The sequence below is a fragment of the Haemaphysalis longicornis genome, unplaced genomic scaffold (genome assembly GCF_048455015.1).
Source record: "Haemaphysalis longicornis isolate Haplotype H1 unplaced genomic scaffold, Haemaphysalis longicornis Haplotype H1 scaffold_1, whole genome shotgun sequence".
Taxonomy (NCBI): domain Eukaryota; kingdom Metazoa; phylum Arthropoda; class Arachnida; order Ixodida; family Ixodidae; genus Haemaphysalis; species Haemaphysalis longicornis.
The window spans coordinates 201,602,264-201,624,751 of NW_027526203.1; the positions used below are offsets into that span (position 1 = coordinate 201,602,264).

The 22,488-nt window shown below is 45.1% G+C and overlaps 1 long non-coding RNA gene across 1 annotated transcript; it reads right to left on the reverse strand.

The window, feature by feature from the left end:
* Positions 1-845: 845 nt before the first annotated feature.
* Positions 846-3,697, reverse strand: LOC144167917 (uncharacterized). The gene is made up of 4 exons (XR_013322147.1): positions 3,521-3,697; positions 2,398-2,479; positions 1,839-1,925; positions 846-1,251 (listed from the first exon to the last, which is right to left on the reverse strand). It is a non-coding gene; the product is annotated as an uncharacterized LOC144167917 (long non-coding RNA).
* Between the last annotated feature and the right edge of the window lie 18,791 nt (positions 3,698-22,488).

Sequence of the window (22,488 nt, forward strand, 5' to 3'; positions counted from 1 at the left end):
TTGTCACCCAAAAATCTTCGTGGGTATTGGCAACGCTTAAGTCCTGTAAACAGGCATAACTAAATTTGATGTTTGCATCAGCTTTGTGCCGTTTAAGAAACCGGTATCAAACATGCATGATAGGTCTTTTGCTAAATTGAGCTTTAGTTAAACAACATTAGGCTTTAGTGAAACCAAGCTTGAGTGGAAAGATACACTTGATAGCATACTTTAAAAGGACGCCAAAGTTATGATAACATAGCCTTAAGCCGAAAATTCTTGTCTGACAACCTAGGCCATGATTATCAAAAGAGAATTGCAGTACATACACACATATTTGCGCATTTAACAGGAGCACATTTCCAGAAGTTTCGCATCGGTAGTTTTGAACATTCACATTTATTATTATGAAACACCTGTGGGCTATTTATTAAAAAGCAAAGCTGCGAACCACCCCAACGTTATTATCGTTCCTTAATGAGTATTGGACGAGTGCGGATTCCTGGGCGAATTGGTGTTTCCTATATTGCTTTAGACTTCCAGGTAAAATTCGGTTTATTCATATATCCTTATTAAACCTATTTAATAAATGTTGCGTCAACAGCTCCACAAACATGGCAAAATATACCAATTCTTTACCTCAATATTTGCACGGATGTATGCAAAGCATTCCGAATTGTTTGGATACTGCCATTGAACAATTTCAGACGAATTCGAGTTTGAGCTACATTTATAAGAGGTTCTCAGGGGTGCACTTTCCCAGTACAGTGTTGTTGTCATGGTTCCCCACAGAAAAAACGCAGAATGTGGGAAAGTAGAAAGAACATTTATTACAAATTTACTTTTTCATACAAAGCAGTGTTTATGGCTATGTTCCCTACATTTTCCGTTTCACTCAGTCTAATATTACACTTGGAATTCACTCGTCTTTACGAATCCATCTTTACACTTCCCTCTTAGGTTCCTCTTTACAGTTCCACCTGAGTTGTGATTCCCACGCCAAGTTATCGTTTTTTATGCAGCACTAACACGTTTCTAGGCCGATTGCAATCTGTCTTTTGGACAAACTTTAAATGGTATCTATAATTTCCTGCACGAAAAAAGGCGCTTGGAAAAATTCAGAGATAAGCTTCGCAATTTACAAAGTACACAAGCAGGCACAAAATCAGGGCACGCTGAAGATTTCCCGCGGTCATCTTGTTCCCTGCTGCCGCAGATGGGGGTATATATGTGAGGGGCCGTCACTTGGATTTCCCCACCTTGAAGAGCCATCTACAGAAAATATCAGAAAAAGAACAAAATCCAGTGCAACCATAAGCCCCTCACACCAAACCACAGGCATGTGAAGTACGAAAAATATATTGCACGAAAATGAAGACGGAGACCAGAGAATGGTATGAAAGGCCACACCAGAGGAGTGATTTACGGCCTTTCCTAATAATTGCACATAATTTCAGTAATCGTTACACAGAGCAATTTGGCAGCATTGTTCAGAAAAACGCGAAGCCACTATAGTCATACCAGCCAACCTTCCCGAATTTTAATCGTGCCGTGTTCCAGTTTATCTCGCGAAATGTTTCTGCATGCTCACCCAGAACAGGCAGAAACTTTGGGCTACGAGATAAACTGACATACATTTGCAAAAGAGAAAACAAAAACGTTTCCGCGCCTTCATGTGGAATCACTAGTACACGCAACAGAGCGAACGTCGCACTAAACCCAGGAAACGTGCTTTCACGATGCTGACGCCACCTGCGTCACATTTTTGGCTGTACTTAAACATCCTCCTCCCCCCCCCCCCCCTGTTCTTATCGGTGGTTTCTTCCTCGGCTATCAGTAAAAAGGAATCGCCAACTTACATTTTTTCTTCGTCCAGATGTGTTGTGGGAGAGGATACATCTAGAACTTGCACCGATCTTCAAGTGGCATTCCCAGGAGGTCTGTACCTGTAATGACTCGAAGGGTTATTTGGGTTAAAATGTAATAGGCTTTAGAGCTGGGCAGTTGGTATACATTCATAATGAAAGAACACTTCAAACTTGACAAGACGAAAAAAAGAACACAGCACAAGCACTCACTAACAACTGGAGATTTCTTACAGAGCTATTTTAGAAAAAGAGTTCTTCTTGTTGGCTCTGCAAAACTACGCATCTTATAGAATAGCTAGAGTTGCTGAAAAACGACAAAGCTCCATGCTGAGGAAATCGTTATGCGAATTCATAACGTTCATGTAGTAACGAACTGATAGAAAGAGTCACTAAACATGAGGCAAAATAAGATACGAAATATAACATCATAACACTTGAAGAAAGGCCTCGCATTTTGACAAGTGAATCATACTTTTGTCTGTGCAGGCCTGGGTGCCATCTTTACAAAGAATATTTGAATGAATGTGTTTTAGTTATTGCATTTTCATACCGTTGTTTCCGCTGAAATCAGACTTCATTTCAACTTGTGTCATACGCAGGGGAGTCCTGGTTGTCAGCTCAAGGAACACTGCCTGCAAGAAAAAGCAGTAGTGCTGATAAGTCATAGCATAGGTAGCCAGATGCAACCACACTTTTTGAACAGCCAGGATCCGATGGGGGTGCAGAACCCATTTTTACACCTGCACCTGTCACTGTGTAATTCGTCACAATTTCTGTATCATCAAAAAACAACAATCAAGCAGCCTGCATGCTGGCTCATACATACCACCATTCTGTAAAGTCGCTTTACTGCACTACACTAGGATCGCGCGAGACAATCATTTGCCCTGCAATACCACGCGAATAAATAAAGGACTGATTTGTGCGAATGAGAATAATAAACCACTTAACATGGTGGACATGGCCCGCTGTCTCAAAATGTCTAACACCAAATTTACCCACTCAAGGAAAAGAATGAAAAAAATGAGGAGTGTTGTACATACGAAAACGTTTTATTGTGCCGTAAGGCAAACTTTCACAAAAAAGAGGCTTGTGCTGGACGAAAGTGAGTTAAGAAATTTCGGGCAGCATTAAGTGGACTACTTTTCTGTAGCACACACCTTGTGTTTATCCGGATATATTACTACAAGACCAATAAACTAGACACCATTCCGAATATATGCAGCGAGAAAAATGAACATTTCCCGACGGCTGAAACAAAATGATAATACCCAGAGAATAGCGCGATAATATAAGACTTTAATGGGAAAAAATTCAATTATTCAAACAGAGCTACCTGACAATTACATGGGCCAATAACTCGTCAAGTGCGCCCGATGCAGCGAACAGCGTAAACAAAACGCTCAACACATGACGAAGGCGCGCAAACAGAGCAGAAAGCAGGTCACAGGCGCCGTTATCTGTGCTTTCCCGATCGTCCGCTCTAGTCTGACGCAACGAACGCAAGCCCGTGAGTTCATTCAATTGCCGTCGCGGACAACAGAAAACGTCCAGCGAAGCAACCAGTCAGGTAACGAAAATCCCTCTCGAATGCTGCAATTTCAAATTGAAAAGTCCCCAGCGAAAAGATACATCCAATGAAAGCACGGAAACCGTTAAGGGAATATACTCACCGAGTTCGCTTTCACTGGCGCCGGGGCATTGGTCCAACATGCGAACTTGATGCTGGTCGTAGAAGAACGGGCCGTGAAGCGCTGCCAGTCACAAATGGGCTCGCCGCAGCCTCCGCGACTCACGCCGACAAATGAGTCTTGTAACAGCAACCCTCGCTTCATCGTAAGGGTATCACAGCGGTTAAAAGGCTCGAGTGGCGCGAAAACGCGGCCACCGGGCCTGCCGGCGCCGCCATTTCTCTATATCCCGTCATGCAACGGAGAAATCAACGGCCGCCGGGAGAGAAGGCGCGACGAGCATCTCTTAGAGGTTACAGGGCGTTTTATAGGTTACAACGTAGAGGTTACATGTCAGATTTTGTTGATGTAACCTATAAATCAATATTGTAACCTATAAATCGCTTTTAACCTCACGCTTGTAACCCTTAGAACGGACTGGGATAAAGAAAACATCAAAATGAATCCATTGTAACCTTTATTTTATAGGTTACTTCCGTTTAGAAGTTACATTATGGGTTACCAGGATTAGAGTGTAGGAATGAAAATGACAGACGTGAGCAGTAGGCGCGTGTGCAGACAGGCAAACTCTCAAATAAAAGCGTTGCGCTCACCTCAAAGCTACTTCATTTGAAGAAAACAGTTATTTTCTTTTCGCGCGTGCAGCATGCACGGCTTATTAGGAACGCTATATACACATTCCACCTTGCACAATACCTCATCGGGTACGCCACTGCACGGAGCTATGAAAGTGCGGAATTTGTTAATGTGCACGAAAACAACTGTGCCTTCTGTGAATTGGACCCCAAGACTAGAACTGTGTGCATTGTGTGAATTGTGACCTTTCGCTTTCTCCTCCCCCTTTCCATCCTCACTTCCCCTCAGGGCCTTATGGCCTCTCGTCTTTAATAAAGTGTTTCACTCACTCATCAATGTTCGCCACGATCTCATTTTCTTCTGACCAGCCGTGGTGGCTCAGTGGCTAAGGCGTTGCGCTGCTGAGCTCGAGGACGCGGATTCGATTCCCGGCCGCGGCGGCTGCTTTTCTGATGGAGGCGAAAAGCAAAAACGCCCGTGTGTACGAAATTTCGGCGCACGTTAAAGATCCCCAGGTGGTCCAAATTAATCCGGAGCGCTCCACTACGGCGCGCCTCATCGCCTGCGTTGCGTCGGTGCGTTCAACCCTAAAATCAATCAATCAATCAATCAATCAATCAATCAATCAATCAATCAATCAATCAATCAATCAATCAATCAATCAATCAATCAATCAATCAATCAATCAATCAATCAATCAATCAATCAATCAATCAATCAATTTCTTCTGTGTTCGGTGAACCACAGTCGTCTTCCTTCGCGTCGTCATCGTCACTAAAGATGATGACTGCTCTCGCTTCTTCTTTGCTTTGTCGCTAGCTGCATTCATCTTTTTCATTCAGCTGCATTCATTATTCTTGCACTCCATCAATTATAGCGCTAACTGAAACGTGGTTAAACGAGGACGTTCCCGATAGCAGTATTTTTCTCACCTGGGCTGACTATAGGTTCTTCCGTTAGTATAGAAAACAGAAAAAAAGGTGACCTTCTAGCTATAAGACATGACGTGCTTCCAGTGCCTGTGTATGTTATTTATTTTTTGGAATGTGTATGGGTTTCCGTAAAGTGTAGTGTTCGGGATCTAACAGTTGGAGTTTTTTACCGGCCTCCCGATTCGAATACTGATTTTTCAAGTGAATTCACCCGTGTGCTGAACTTAATCTGCTCCCGTTTTCCTAATTCTCTACTCTTAATTCTTGGCGATTTCATCTTTCCTAATATTTCCTGGTCCCCTTAATCCGTTACGGTTGGGCAAACTGAAGCGCCTAACTATGTTCAGTCTTGTATCGATTTTTAACTGGTTCATCTAGTTAGTCGACCAACACGCTGTTCGTACACATCGGCTAACATTCTCGACTTAGTTTTCACCGACGATCCAGATATTTTGTCTGACATCCCGCATCTCGATGGGCTATCGGACTACGACGTCCTTACCGGTATTCTTCATATTTCTCCTATCAAGCGCAAAACTACTAAGAAACAAATAAGATGTTACAATAAGGCTGACTACACAAGCATTAACAATGAACTGCTGTCATTCGCAGACAATTTCTTTGAACTACATGGATCGCGTTCAGTTGAAGATAATTGGGTCATTTTCAAAAACGCACTTACTAATTAAATCAACAGATTCATTCCAACCATCACCATAAAAACAGAAAACACCGCTCCTTGGTATAACCAGCGACTTCGACGCCTAAATAACAAAAAGAAACATCTTTATCGCCGCAAAAAGGATCCCTTTTCCGATAGCTGGCTGCGTTACAAAACATGCGATAAAGAATATCAGTCACTGCTTGCATCAACTCGCCGTCATTTTTTCATACATGACTTATCATCTATGTTAAAAAATAACCCTCGGAAATTTTGGCGTGTTATCAACTCTCCTAGCCATGCTGATATCGTCCTGACTAACAGTAATAATGATGCCATTCCCATGTCTCAGTGTGCACAGGTTTTTAACGACGCATTCAAGTATTCACGTGTGAAGACACCACATCATGCCCTAAAGTTAACTCCATTCCAGGCATCAGCGTGCCAGAAATAAGAGTCAGTGAAGTGGGAATATTTTCATTGCTTAATAGACTTAAAATTTCTACTGCTTCGGATAATGTAGGCTTCAATAACAAAATACTCAAACATTTATCAGCTAGCATTTATCCCATACTGTGTGCTCTTTTTTCCGAATCCTTATCATCAGGTTGCATCCCCCATGACTGGCGAATTGCAAAAGTAATTCCAATCTTCAAATCTGGTGAACGCTCTTCACCCCAAACTATCATCCCATTTCGTTAACCAGTAACATTTGTAAACTCATCGAACATATAAACACACACAAATTATCAACTACTTGGGTGATCATAACATTATACGTAAGTACCAACATGGATTTCGCAGAGGATATTCTTGTGACACACAGCTGGCAGGTTTCATTCATGACATTCATTCATCTCTCGACGATGGATCCCAAGTTGACGCCATTTTTCTTGACTTTTTAAAAGCTCTCGAGCGTGTTCGTCATCACAGGCTCCTGACAAAACCTTCTAGGCTTAACATTCACTCTAACATTTTATCATGGGTAAAATATTTTCTTTCATCGCGCCTACAGTTCACGTCTGCTAACACTTGTACCTCTTCTTTCAGACCTGTTACTTCCGGAGTACTTCAGGGCAGCGTACTAGGACCACTACTGATTTTAATCTATTTAAAGACTTACCATCCTGTGTTTCTTCCCGAATAAGAATTTTTGCTGATGACTGTGTGATTTACCGAATAATTCCTTGCGATAATGACAGTGAAGCTTTGCAAACTGATCTTAACGCTATGAATGCATGGTGCTCATCTTGTCTAATGACCCTAAACCCTTCTAAAACTAAGTATATGTCCTTCACTAATCGCGCCTCCCGCTTTCCTACCTCCTACGTGCTCAATAACCGCAACATTGATCTCGTCTCCACTTTTAAATATCTGGGAATTCAACTCCAACCCGATCTGTCATGCCATTATCACATCAAACACACCATGGCTTCCGCTAAACGCTCTTTCGGTTTTCTAAAGCCTAACCTTAAACATGCTCCTTCTGACATTCACAAACGTGCCTTTACTACACTAATACATTATAAAATTGAATATGCATCACCCATTTGGGATCCCCATCCGGCATACATTGTAACTGATATTAAATCTCTGCAAAACCGGGCTGCTCGCTTCATATATTCTGACTACTCACCTCATTCTAGCGTCACAGCACTAAAACGTCGCGCCGAACTACCTGATCTAGCCCATCGCCGCCAACTTTGCCGCCTATCACTGTTCCATAAGCTCTATCACAACGCTTCACTTCACGATGATTTCTTCGAGCCACCTCCCGTCATTTTCCCTCGCCGAGACCACTCTAACAAAGTTAAACGCGTAGATTGCCACTCATCTGCTTTTGCCCGGTCTTTCATTCCACGTACGATAGTCGAATGGAATAATCTACCATCTCATATCGCTTCTCAAAAAGATCACAGGAAATTCCAGGAACTAATTCAAGAGCTAACCTAACACTTGCCTCTCCTTTTTGGGTTTTTCTTCTCGGTCCTTCAAAACGTGCACTGAACATTTTTGTTTTTGCTCTGTATTTTCTTTTTTGTTGTTGTTGTGCTGATAGGTTGTACATCGGGTCGTGCTTGAATTTGAACCATCTGTATTACATTCCTGTCTTTTCCGTTGCTATGATGTTTTGATTATTTTGAGTTATCACTTTTTTCAGGTTTACAATGTGTATTTATTTGCGTTTACAGTTTGAACACTCCTGCTCCTTTTTGTTTGATATTTTTTCCCCTTTTACTGCGGTAATACAATATGTGTGCTATGTAACACAGCTATGTAATACCCTCTCAAGGGGGCCTTTAGGGGTATTGTGAATAAATAAATAAATATCGCACAAACTTTGCAGCAATATCACCCACAACAAAGAAATACCTGCCCGCACACGTTATTAGCGTGAAGAACGAACAATTTGTAGAGCAATTTGTAGTTTTTAAAAATCATTCCTCTCCCAGGGTTGCTGTTGACTCTGGCGTCCCCTAAGGGTCGGTTCTGGGTCCCCTTCTATTTATTTTGTATAATAACGACATAGCAAATGACATCCCTGTAAATATTAGGCTCTATGAAGACGATTGCGTTATTTACTCTGAAATAGAATCCCCAAAGGACCACGTTTTGTTAAACGAGTCGTTAAACAAGGTTGTTTTCTGGTGCGAGGCTTGGCAAATGTCAATCAGTTTTGATAAAACGGTGTACATGTTCATTTCTCATAAGAAAAACCAATTAAATTTTCAATACTTTACAAACAATGCCATTCTTTCCAAGGTTCAATCCTACAAATATCTTGGGTTATGGATAACAAACGATCTTAACTGGACAAAACACATTGACATAGTAACTTCCAAGGCTAATCAGAAACTCTACTTTCTACGAAGGACTTTGAAACTTTCACCTCCATCCATCCGTATTCTTGCTTACAAATCGATAGTCCTACCCTTACTTGATTATGCAGCGGTGATCTGGGATCCATTTACTCAAATTAACATTCATAAAGTAGAAAAAATACAAAGAAGAGCAGTTCGCTTCATATATAACAGTTATGGACGAACCTCGGTAACTGAACTGTTAGTCAGAGCTAACTTACCCTCAATTTCAGAAACAAACCGCATATCCCGATTAAAATATTTATATCAATTAGTTAATGGGCATTACACGATAGATATTGAAAAAATTATTTCATTTTCTTCAGGTTACGCCACTAGACAATGCCATGTTCGTACAATAACTCCGTTCCGTACCCGCAATAATTGCTTCAAATATTCTTTTTTCCCTAGAATGGTGCAGGATTGGAATAGTTTAAATAACCATCAAGTTACAAAATAATCTCTAGCATCCTTTGCTCCTGGTCTAGAAAAGCAGAGAAAATAATTTTACTTCTGTGCTAGCTTTGTTTTCTTTTCATAAAATGGGACTGTTGTTTCATCTGTACTATTTTGTTACGTTTGATTACGTTTGTAAAACGCAAGTGATTTCTTTGTTTGACTTGTGTTATATGGCTTCCTACTATGTGAAATGTGAGTGACTGTTCCATTTGTGTGCCTGGTGTTATATGCTAATATTTCCGTCTTTTGTACCCACCTGCGAAAATCCCTCTAGGGGATTGCAGTACCCATAAATAAATAAATAAATAAATAAAACGACCGACCGGGCCCCATCACCCAACACGAGAGACAAAAGAGGCGAACGTGGCTACGCCTGCAACGGCCGGGCTGGAGGAGCGGCGGTCGCGCACTTTCATATGAAGGTGCGGGCTCGCCACTCCTCCAGTCCGGCCGTGCGCCTGCTAGGCTAGTGCATATTAAACCGCAGTTTTGAGGTGGAGCTAGCTGTTGGCAGTAGACATGGTTAAAATGATAGCTACTGTGCTCAGGGAATACACAGAGAAACGGCGGTTTCTGTTTCACGCGAGAGTTGGGAAGCTGTTACTTCTAGCCGAATTCGTAATACTGATGTTCCTCGATTATAATGGGGAAAATAAATTACGTGCGTTATTCTGAAATATGCGCTATACTGAAATGCGTAGTTCGGAAATATTTTTATATTGAAAATATACGCAATCTAACGGGTATTATTAAAATATTCGTAAATTTTAGAAATTCGTTAATGTAGGGTTCGTAGTAACGAGATTTGACTGTACTTGCTAGACCATCATGACTAGCACCGCCTACAAACAAATATAAGTTTGTATCGGATATCAAACCCTGCATATAGGCTGCGTATACATGACAAAGAGGAGTCAAGCAGTCCGCTTACAACGGTTAGTTAGCCGTGTAGCCCTATGCTGGCCCAGAGTGTTCAACACCTTATGGCACAAATTTCTCAAAGATTCTGATTGAATGGGTTCCGCGTGACTTACTGGCAGCCCACTGCAAGGCGGACGTAGCAGCCCGGCAAGCAGCCTCCATTCCATCACCGACTTCCCCGTTAGAGCTGGATGAGGCGACTGTCCTGCTTAATAGAAAGGAACACCTCCGGCGCCGCACACGTGCTCTCATTCCACCGTGTGCTGCCACCCTTCCTTCGGGTCTTGCAGCTGCCGAGGAGGTTTCACTTGGGAGAATTAGGGTGGGGGTGGCCTTAACTCCCGCCGTAACGCGCCAATGGCCTCACCGCAGCGATGCAATAGCCGACATACACAACTTGCTGTGGTCTTGCCTCGCCTTGCGTCCGACGAGACTGCGACATGTTGCGGCGACGGGCCTCCGCGTAGGCGACGCATCCGCATACAATTCATGGATACATGGGTCCCATCATCGTTCCCTCCCAAACTTTATCCGTGAAGCGAACATTTTAATTTTCAACTAATCACTTTGCCTCATCATCAACTCATACACCTTATCTATGTTTCCTGTGCCAAAATAAATGCCGTTAAAAACAATTCAGGCTCGAGCATGCGCTGGGACCCGGGGGAAAAATAGAGGACATTGAGCAAGGTGGCATGCGCTCAGTTCATTTACATCGAAGCTATAGTTAGGGCCCCGTCCATTCATGTTCTGCATCCTAAAAAATGCCTTGTGGCAAAGCCATCTGTTCTCACGAGTCTGTGAAGCTTGAGGCGTTCATGGGAGCGCCTTTGTTTTTGTTTGCACGCTTGCTTCATTACTAGGGGCCCTACCTGGGACTGGTGTCGCTGCTGGAGCCGGTCAACACCGCCACGTGTACAAAAATCTCAAACGTGGACTGAACATGTCATGGCGTACCCACGTGCAACAAGAATGTTACTTCCAGAATTTTATCCCAATCTATGATTAACGATAAATATCTCATGATTATAACCGCGAGCATTTTTTTTTATTTGTCCGACGTGATTCCCCACAACCACACCTTAAATTTTATAGCCCCCCTCCCACCCTAGCGGAGTCATTTTGAAGTTTAACCAAATTTATGACTCGTCATAACTATGTCATGAATTTAACCAAGACGCATTTTTCATTTGTCTTACGTTATTCCCCTCATCAATACCTCTAATTTTACACCCACACGCCCTAGCGGCCTCAATTTGAATTTCAACCCAATCTATGACTCTCCGTGACTATTTCATGGCTAAACAAGAAAACATTTTTGCATTTGCCCCACGTTATTTCCCCCATCGAGACGTTTAATTTGATACCCCACACATTCTAGTCGCATCAATTGGAATGTTAACCCAATAAACGACTAACCTTAAGTATCTCATGATATAAAGATAACGCCTTTTTGTCCCACGTGATTTACGTCATAGAAACCTTCATTTTGATGCACCACAAACCCTAGCGGCGCCATTTTGAATTTTAACTCAATCTATGACCCACCATGACGATTTCATGGTAATAATCACGAAGTCTTTTTGCATTTGCCCCACGTGATTTCCCCCATATCTAGACCTTTAATTTGATTCTCCCACGTCCCTGCGGCATCATTTTGAATTTATCTCAATCTGTGACTCACTGTAACTATCTGATGACTATACTCAGGATTTTTTTTTTATTTATTCCACGTGATTCCCTTCATCGAGACCTTTAATTTGATACCTTACACGCCCTAGCGGCATCAATTTGAATATTCCCTCAATCGATTACTCCCCATGACTATCTCATGATGCGGTAATTTAGGTCTAAACGGGCGTCGCCCGGTTGTTTCAGTTGACCTCTAATTTGAAACAGCGGAGGAAACGGCCGCCGCCATTTCCTTACCCTGGCGCTCACTTAGCATATCACTAACCGTTAACAGAAGCAGCGGAACAACCAGCAAGCGTGCGCCGCCGTGTGCTATCCCACCACCCTGTCCCATCTTCCTACACGCTTGATGAGGAGGAAAAGGCAAGATAAGCATCCTTTCATGACCTCACCAGTCGTTTATCTCCCACCCAGCCGCTTAAATCTGGTAGAGAGGGAATTTCGATCGTCATGAAAATTCCACAAGAAACTTGAAGATCAGGCGTAGCCTCATAAGAAAATGCGCAGCGCGAATGCTGCCGCATCCGCATGTAACCCGAGTGCCGAGCCCAAAGCGACTCATGAAAATGAACAGCCAACTTCCATAGCCGCCTCACAGCTGACACAAACACTTGCCCAACAATCACGCAAGTTACACAACGCAGGTAGCTAACGACGAACGAACGCGCATGGTTAATCTTTGCGGCTGCAGCCCTAGCACAATATTACAGTGCTGGAAACCCTAAATAGACTGCTTGAAAAGAAATCCCGTCCCCATATCGCAAAACAAATTAAGAACTGCATAACTATTGATTGATTGTAGGGTTTAACTCGCCGACCCAACACAGGCGACGAGGCGCGCCGTAGTGGATGGCCCAGGAATAATTTTGACCACATGGGGATCTTTAACGTGCGCCGAAATCTCGTACACACGGGCGTCTTTGCTTTTCGCCTCCACCAGAAAAACGGCCACCGCGGCCGGGAATCAAACCCGCGTCCTCGTGCTCAGCAGCACAGCGCCTTAGCCAAGTATCTGTATAACTACTATCATGAGCCTTGGCAGCGTTACTAAATTTGATTACACTGCCGCACTCGTACATGGTGTCAAGAAAGGCATGCCTTCGCTCACAAACGGCATTCCTGGTCACACAATCATTTGTGTTGTATAGTGAGTACTACTAGAGTCCGTGAATGCTTTTGACGGACTATGGTACTACTGAGTAGTAGTGACCCCTTTCACGTGGAATAAACAAGATGAGCAGTTAGCTATGGTCTTTATAATACTCTGATTGGCTCATTCGAACTGATGAATTTACTTCGGCTTTAATATGAAATCTTATGTCAACAACCATGGCTTACATTCACGCCGGAGCAAATTCCCTGAGGTCCATACCTGCACGAATGCCGGCTCAGCTCTCCCAGTCTCACACGGACTTAGCGTCACACAGTCTCAAGCGCACACATGCAGTCTCACTTGGACTCAGACTAACTCGGGCTCAAACTCAATCGGGATCACGCGGAATCACGCGGGCTGAAACTCAGTCGGGCGCAAACTCACTCGGGCTCAAATTCCTAATGCCTCACTCCTCGCGCTCGTACAGACTCAAACTCACGAGTCAGTTTGAGCCAAAATGAGTCTGAGTATGTCTGAGTGCGTGAGTCTGGGGGCAAGCGCGTGTTCAGAACATATTACTAGAAATTAAGGATAATAAATGGGCGTGTGCAGGGCGTTTAATGCGAAGGCAAGATAACCGTCGGGCATTAAGGGTAACAGAGTGGATCCCTAGAGAAGGCAAGCGTGTCAGGGGGCGACAGAAAGCTACATGAGCAGATGAGATCAAGAAGTTTGTGAGGATAAATTGGTCGCAGTTAGCACAGGACTGGGATAATTGGAGATCCATGGGAGAGTAGCAAAGCTCGTGGCCATCCTGAAGCCTGGAAAATCACCCACGAGGTATGATTCTTTCAGACCGATAGCTTTGCTAAGCTGTGTCGGTAAAATTATGGAAAAAATGATACACAGGAGAATGACCTGGTTCCTTGAAAGCAAAAAACTTTATCCACCTGAGATGAACGGTTTTCGCGAGAATAGAGCTGCCATCGACAACGTAATTTCCCTGGTTTCGTCTCTAGAAGACGAATTACATAACGGATACATCCCCATTGCAGTATTCTTGGACATAAAATCGGCATTCGATTCCGTTTTCCATGATGCAATCCTAACATCTCTTGCTGCTCTTGGCTTCGGGGGAAAACTTTATGCGTGGATAACAAACTACCTACAGGGGCGAGAACTCTTCATGTGCACTCCAGAAGGCCCAACGTCCTACTACGCCATACAAAAAGGAGTGCCTCAAGGGGCCGTTTTGAGCCCTCTCCTGTTCAACCTGACACTCATCCACCTAAAGCGAGTCCTCCCGGGTGGCGTACATATCACACTCTATGCGGACGACATCTGCATTTGGAGTGCGGCGCGGTCACGTCGCACCACACAACAAAGACTGCAGAAAGCTCTTGCGAAAATATCAGCATACCTTTCGCCAATAGGACTGCATTTATCCTCTGAGAAAAGTGTTTCGATGGCTTTTACTCGCAAGAACATGAAGCAATATCCATTAGTCCTCGGAGGCCGTACCCTGCAATATGTACGTACTCAAAGATTCCTCGGAATCTTAATAGACCGCAGTATTTCGTGGGCTCCGGAGGTTAAAAGGCTCCGTACGAGAATATCTGCGATGTCAAAGATCGTCGGGTATCTTGCCGGTAGTCGATGGGGCAGTGACTGCCGCTCCATGATACTACTCTGTAAAGCCTATGTCGATGGCATACTGCGCTACAGTCTCCCTGTCCTCCAAAATCTGTCACCAACAAGCAGGAAACAGCTAGACGCGGCAAGAAACAATTGCCTCCGTATCTGCCTCGGACTTCCCAGAGGGTCGTCGTGCTTGGGTACTGTCGCTGAAGCTGGCTGTCTGCCCTTGGACGTGATTCGGCTCCAAGAAACCGTGCGGATACACCTGCGACATCGGATGCACGCCAAAACCCGCACAATAACCCGACTGATAGAAAATGGGAACTCAAGTTTCGGTCAAACATTGAAGTCGTTGCACCTTTCGATTCCCACCCAGGCACCAAATTCAATGCCGTCTCATTTCCCGCCCTGGACCCTATCGCCATTGCATATTAGATGCAACATCCCGGGAATCGACTCTAAAAAGAATATGAATCAAAGCGGCTTGTTACAGTTGACACTCTGCCACATTTGCCGACTATACTCAGGCACAAAACACATTTTTACAGACGGGTCGTGTACGCCTGGCCGCAGTTCCTCCGGGATCTTCATCTCGTCCACTGGACAGACGTTCTCTCATCGTCTCGAGCGGGCAACGTCATCTATGTCAGCCGAGCTTCATGGCATCAAGGAAGCCATCCGGTACATTCTCCGCCAACCGCCGGGGCAATGGACCATCTTCACAGATTCCAAGGCAGCCCTCCAAACTCTACTGCGCAACGACTGCTTCAGCATTCACGAACACGCCTCTCGTGAAATAACTTACTTGCACCACCAGGCCAAAAACACTGGGCACCAAGTGACATTTCAGTGGCTACCAGGCCACTGTGGTGTTCCAGGTAATGAAAAGGCAGATGAAGCAGCTCGCAGGGGCCTTCAAATGCATAATATGAGGAAGGTCTTCTTCACCAAACACGATGCCTCAGCTATGACGAAGGCACTTGTTTTAATGGAGCGGAACCGTCTCTGGTCTCTTCCAGAGCACCACTATCCGTTCTTGCAATACATAGACCCCGAGCTGAGGATTAAGCTGCCAGAGCGACTTCCGCGCCGACTAGAAACTTTGTATCACCGATTACGACTCAATGCAGCGCTGACAAAAACTTACCTGTTTCGACTTGGCGCCACCTCGAATCCTTACTGCGATAACTGCGGATCGCCAGAAACCGTGGAACACGTACTGTTAGAGTGCCCCGCTTACATGCTCGCAAGGTGCCGTTTGGAGCAGAAGATCGAACACCTACGCCCAGGACCAATCAGCCTACAAGTGCTCCTTGGCCCCTGGCACACTCCTTCAGCACAACGCAAAGCACTAAAGGCGTTGTTTGAATACCTGGACGAGATCGGCGTCACTGAACTGATTTAAACTACTGAGAACATGACGTTCGTCGAACTGTTCACACAAACTACATGATGCCCGTTTCTTTTTTTTTTTTTTTACTTCTTCTCTTCTCTTTCTTCTGCCCTGTATCTATAGGGCCTTTTCTACCCTCCCCTACCCATTCCCCCGCCGAGTAGCATGTCGGTGGTACGATTCCGGCAAAACTCTCGGCTTTCTCCTCTAATAAAGAGCTTTCTCTCTCTCTCTCTCCATGGGAGAGGTCTCGGCCCTGCAGCGGGTGTAGAAAGGCTGATGATGAGTCTGAGTGAGTGGACTCATGAGTGAGTCCGCCGACCTCTGAACGAGACAATTTCTGGATGATTGGACGCACCCGCCTGCTAACTACAATCACAGTACTCGGTTTCACCAGTACTTCGTGCTCACTACTTGAATCCACCTATCCGTGTCATTGCTTTGCTGAACCCAAGGTCACGGGCGCGATGCCGGCAGTGGTGGCCGCTTTTTAGATGGAGGTGGAAAGCAAAAATGCCCAAGGGTCGCGGTTTCTGCGCAAGTGGAAGATCCCCGGGTGGTCAAAATTAATTCGGCCCTGCCCTACTGCGCGCCTCGTATCCCAGGTGTATATCCGGCTTGTTTCACCGCCTAGTGCCTATCCAATCATGGGTCTACAGTCATACCAAAAAGGGATCGGCAGTTGTACAACCAAGCATTTAACCAACCCTCAGACATTGATTACCAAATGAGATTTTACAGCGAATCTGTACATCCGTGATTCCTCGGGATTTCGTCGTGTCGGGACAGTCAGTAGAATACGCTGTGCGGAAAAGCCGACTTTCTCGCGAATGCCCTGTAGCTCTCGATATAACCAGAGTCCTTCATTGAAGGACGCTGATATAACATAGTATATGTCGAGAAAAAAAAAAAACATTGTTCAATTGGCCGATTGGAGGACTGCATCATTATGCGGAGCTTCATTTACTTGTAGTTATTCGTACTTTACCGTGACGTTGTAAACAATTGGGAATTTCCGCAGTCTACTGTCAGTACATTGGCTCCGGGGGGGGGGGGGGGGGGGGGGGGGGGGGGGGGAGGAGGGAGGGGTATGGTTGCGAAAAACATAAAAATAAAGCTGCGGTAACTCGTGCTTTATCGGAACTATCCGGAACAAATTATGAGACGGTGGACTGCTGAAACGTCTGCATAACCTCGGGGATATCTGTCTTTGCAGATGGCATGCATTAACTGTCGGCGACAGCTTTAATACAAATAACATTAAGCAGCCGTTCCTTAGCCAAGCAAGCCACCCCACAAGCCGCTGTGTTGTAGACAGCTCGTTTTAATCTTGTCAGCAAGGATAAAACTGTAGTCGTAGCAATTTTCAGTAAAATCAATAATTCAGAAGGATGCTTAATCGAAAATGGGAAACAACCACGTTCTGTTCCTTGCACTCGTTGGGAACACGCTCGCAAAGAAAGTATCGTCACATTGGAATGCAAAGCGCACTTGCCATTTATGCTTCAATACAATATTTGTGGGTATCTTAACAGCTTCGCTATACAACAACGTGAGCAGCGCTGAGAGTCAATCATTTGTCAGTGTAAATGGGCTTTATTGCTGATCAACACATCAGATGTATGATTCGTGTCCTTGACGGGTTAACACCGAGTTCTCGCCTGTATCCTACAAGGTGTATCTTCGCGGCCTGCAGTCGAAAGGCACTGTCGTTGGTCACCATGCCTAAAATTTACAGGCCAATTTCTACAGCCGACCTGTTAAATCTGCTAATATGCATAGAAGGTACTAATACCTTCTACTAATACATACTAATACATAGAAGGTACTAATACATAGACCAATACATACATAATATATACATACTAATACATACACTACCCGCCGCGGTGGCTCAGTGGCTAAGGCGTTGCGCTGCTGAGCACGAGGTCGCGGGTTCGATTCCCGGCCGCGGCGGCCGCTTTTCTGATGGAGGCGAAAAGCAAAAACGCCCGTGTGTACGAGATTTCGGCGCACGTTAAATATCCCCAGGTGGTCAAAATTAATCCGGAGCCCTCCACTACGGCGCGCCTCATCGCCTGCGTTGCGTCGGCGCGTTAAACCCCATAATCAAATCAAAAATCAATACATACACTAATAGAAGGTACTAATACATAGAATGTACTATGCATAGAAGGTTCAATAAATATTTGTAGATATGGTCGAAACATTTGACGATCTTTCACATCCCCTGCTGCTTCTAAAGTGAACCAATATAGGTCTCTAATCACAGTTCTTGCGCCCTCCCCCCAAGACAATGTTGCACCCAATGTTGTAACCGTACTGTGAGTATATATGGTGTTAATCTTACGATATTCAGTAAAGTGGTTAATTATTTTGGGCGTGTTGGTACACAATGTTAAGTGTTTTTTGAACACTTGAAGAAAAAATCTCTGGAGACACACGGTGCGCACACGGTACACACAATGCTAATGCAAACAAATTATTATGCTCTAATTAAGTAATAGTTATGCATAATACCATCAAGTGAAACGAACGACGGGAAATGCCTATGTGGCTAAAAAGTAAATTGACTGCGAAATAAAAGTTAGTAAACATTCCACGATGAGTTTGTTTCTGTCTAAAAGAGGGACACCTGCAAGCTTCTGACCGTTCCAGGAAGAATGTAGCTTTTGTCTACTGAGTTCTTAATTGTCCTGGTGAGCTCAAGTCCGGTGAGCTTTCGTCCGTTCACCAAAGAGCTCTCCTGTGTGACGAAACCAAAATAGTTCTCGGCTGCGTTCTTTCTGTTTCCCAACATTTTATGTAGGTGAGTCGCCACAGAGCGTAGCGATAATGCGATATAAACAGCCGTGACTTAAGCACGATGCGGCTTCGCGGATACGTTAGGTGGTCCTACGTGATTCATATGTTGGTACCAAATGGTCGGCCTGTTGGTATTCGATCCGGCGAATGCTAGGTACCAAAACGAGTTAGCTACCACTGCGGTACTGGAAAAGTGCAGAGAGCGGTGAAAAAAAGTTCTACTGGTGGACTTTATGAGCCCTTGATTCTGCGTACGCTGACTATTAGACGCGATGAGACCTTCCATGTAATTGTCTTAGATAGTAGAAATATCATCGCGCCCTCTGAATCTGAGCCCATCGAGCATTTAGGAGACATATCAGTTCAGTAAGGCTCAGTCACGGTGACAATGATGGTGGTGATGGGGAATAACGGTCAGCGGCAATGGTCCATGTGCTGAAAATATTCCGAGCATCAGTTATATAAGATTCTCGTGTCCACGCACGCAATTGTCCAAGGAGCTACAAACTGTTCATTTATATTACAAGACAAGCCTCTAGTACAGTATCAGCACTCGTCACAAAATGCATCCATCCTCACATGGGACTAGAAATAATTTCAGAAAGCTAGAAATGGCTAGCAGACCATCAGAAGAGGAATTTGGGAAATTCATTCAGCCTGAACTCCGCACATTCGGTGCTTCCCTGTCACTGTAAAGTGTCTCTCTGTAAAACTTTGAAAAGCGTCTTTATGGACTCGTTTCACGACGTATACACTTTCGCCGCAAGTTGGCGAATCCCACCTGATACCAGAGTCGGTTGCAGTTCGCGCTTTCGTGGCTTGGAACAGACTCCACTTATTTGTGCGGGGTTGAGCCGCGGCAGTTTCTCTGAACGCGATGCTGCGATAATGAACCCAGCAATAACGCAGCTCATCAGTGTACTACACTGGAAACCCCTGACTGCTCTTGGTGCAGAACACCGCACTGCGCGTATTCTCGAGTGAATGACGGGTCTCGACTTCCCCGACGTCTGAAGCGACGCCCGCTCAAGTGAAGCGGCGTACGACAGAATAACTCAAGTGCCGCGGCGGTACGTACATTAGCCGCGCACCCATTGGCAATTCATCACCGGCTTACTTTCAGTCAAAGCTTGCGCGGTGCCAGCGACCGCTTTGTCGCGTGCACCCAAATACGAGTAGTCATTTGGGTCCCCTGTCCCCAAGCCGGACCCTCGCCGTAGGCCGAGAGTGTTTGTTCGTTTACCTCTGCCTCCTTGCGCCTACCCAAGTCCTACTTCCCCTCTCTGCAGGTTCGTGGGGTGCGGCAAGCAGCTTTTCGACGAGTCAGTTTTTTGAGCGCGAACGTGCGAATGCTGGAAGCAGCCGTCGCCTCAGCCGAAACAGTCAACGCGTTTTTGTCTTGCATTGTTTGTCAAGTAGCTTTTAGGGCCCTGGTATACGGCGCTGCTTTTGTGTCCTCTCTGTGGCTGTGAGTTGCTCGTATCGGCAGTAGACGTTGCTTCTTCGCCGCTTATGCCCCGAGGCGCTACCTTTTCGAACTGCTCAGCCGTGACCCCTATTGTCCTGGGACGTTTCAGAGCGTGTGACTCAGTGCAGGCGCACGACCCTTGAAAGCCGCTTCTGACACAGACATGTCGGATTTGGCCTACGCAAGTTTCACTAGCAAACAAGTTCCATGGCTTCTTGGTGTGTTTTCTAGTCAGTTTTAACGTCATGTTTGTTCATATACCCCACCCCACCCCGGTTCTCTGGTGCATTCATGTTGTTTCCATTGCATGCGCTGTAAATGATCGGGAGCAGAGATAAGTGTAATCCTCGAAATGTTCAGTTAACTTTGCCCCGAAAAGGAGTCGAGCGCATGAAATGTGACAATTAACATTCCCACTGAGCAAGCCCGGAAGCAAGGAAGCAGTCATGTAAGTAACTAAGACCCCAAGCGACTGACTGGTCTGCTACTTGACGGAGTGTCTTCCCCCATTGACAGGACGCAGAGGAAATAAGCTATAGCAAGCAATAACAAACCCCAACGTAAAAGGTGTCGTAAAAGAAAATGCATTTACCTCCTCTCGATTTTATGTGATTGAATGACCTTCTAGGAAGTTAAATCCAAAATAATTTCATAATTCATTGTGTCTGTAATTTAGGAGCCGTCTGCGAAATGCTCGTTTGGAGGCGCATCACAAGCGACCATGCGATATCGTCGGTTGGCAGCGCAACTGGCAGTGACGTCATTTTAGACAACATTTGAGAGTTAAGCGCTCTTTGCGTATGTTATTTTGTAAAGCTGTAAAACCAATATTTTAAATATAATGCATCGTTTATTGGTTGCCATAAACAGTTTTCTATCCAAGTGACCGGTGGCGCGACGGCTTCAGTTGTCTCTGGTAACCATTGTAGCAGAACTGGGAACTACTTGCTGTTTGCACGGTTTGTACTGAGTTTCCGTGCTGGAGTTCACGTTGTTTTGACGAATTCTCTTCGGAATATTAAACGGAACAAAGCCGCCCGAGCGAGAAAAAAAAAAAAAAGAAGTTGGCCCGCGTGTACTTTGAACTTGTGGCTGCCGGGCCGACCTACACTGAGGCCGACTTACATTTTACCCTCTCGGCAAAAGACGTAAAAACCGCGCGCGAGTGAGAACAGCGGTGTAAAAGTCGCTTCGTGTTTGTAGCCCAGCACACCGGTTTGATTTTATAAATTCTAATCTACCCAGAGCTTTAACCACCAACTAACTATTGAGTGCTTCTACAGCTGGTCAGAAGGGGGGATGTCAAATTTGCGAAACAACGTTAATAGCATTGTTTATTTCAGGAACGTAATCGAACTGCGTGGTGGCGGGACTCCGCTACGCAGAAGTGTAGCTGCTTGTCGCTACTTATTTTAAACCTGAAGAGTAAAAGACGGGTTGGTGCTTATTTCCGACTGCTCGAAGTTAATCGATAAAAGTGTTCATGTAGTAAATTCCCAATTAAGCTTTCTAGATCGTCAGGTCACTAGAAGCTATGCAAGCAGACGTCGGCAAGCTTGAACAATACCGGCTAGCAGAAAAACAGTTTAGACTAGTGCGACACAGCGCAAACAGTTTACAAATACCCCGTTTACTTTTAACATAGTTACTTCTGCCAGCGCCACGCGCGCGTTGTTGACTGATAGTTAGGCCATGTTGATCAGTTGTATCAGAGATCAGAAATCTCCCGTTCAGTTGCGGGTGAATGTCATCATGGAGCCGATGTTGTAGCTGTATCTGACCCTTTACGAGCTCAGTCTACGCCTGCATGTTGTGCAGACAAGGGAGAACTATGATTGGCTTGTTAACATGACGTCGCTTCCCGACTTGAGAAGGAAAGCCTCGGTGAAACCGAAAATGCATGTTTCTACCTATTTGCCGATATCGTGCGCCTGATAAGGTGTCGGCACCCCACGCCAGACAGTTTCGGGCCCTTTTCCCTACCTCTTCCCCCCCCCCCCCCCCCACCTCATCGCATCGCCGATATCATGCAACGAAACAGCTATGCATAGTTTCTTTATATAAAGGTTCCACAGTTCTATATACCCACACAACACATTTTTTTTTTTCAAAACCTCTTCACGGCCCCTTTAAGAGAGAATGTGCTCACAAAGGCGTTCTCGTGGCTCCCAAGCAATGTGATAGCCGAGATGAGCAGCTGATCTCGCGCTTAAGGGCTACGCTTCGGTAAGCACATTGCTGAGGAAACTCCGATGGTCAGCAATGCAGGTGGCCCTGCCACCGACAGTCTTAGCACGAGGCACGCACTTAATAACTCTAAACTGGTCACCATAGCAATACCTAAAGGAAGGCCGCGGCTATACTGCTCACGGGAGGACGCTGGAGCGAACGTCGGAAGCTCTATCGCATTAGTCGATCTACTAAAATCTGGTACAAGCTAAAGTGGGCATG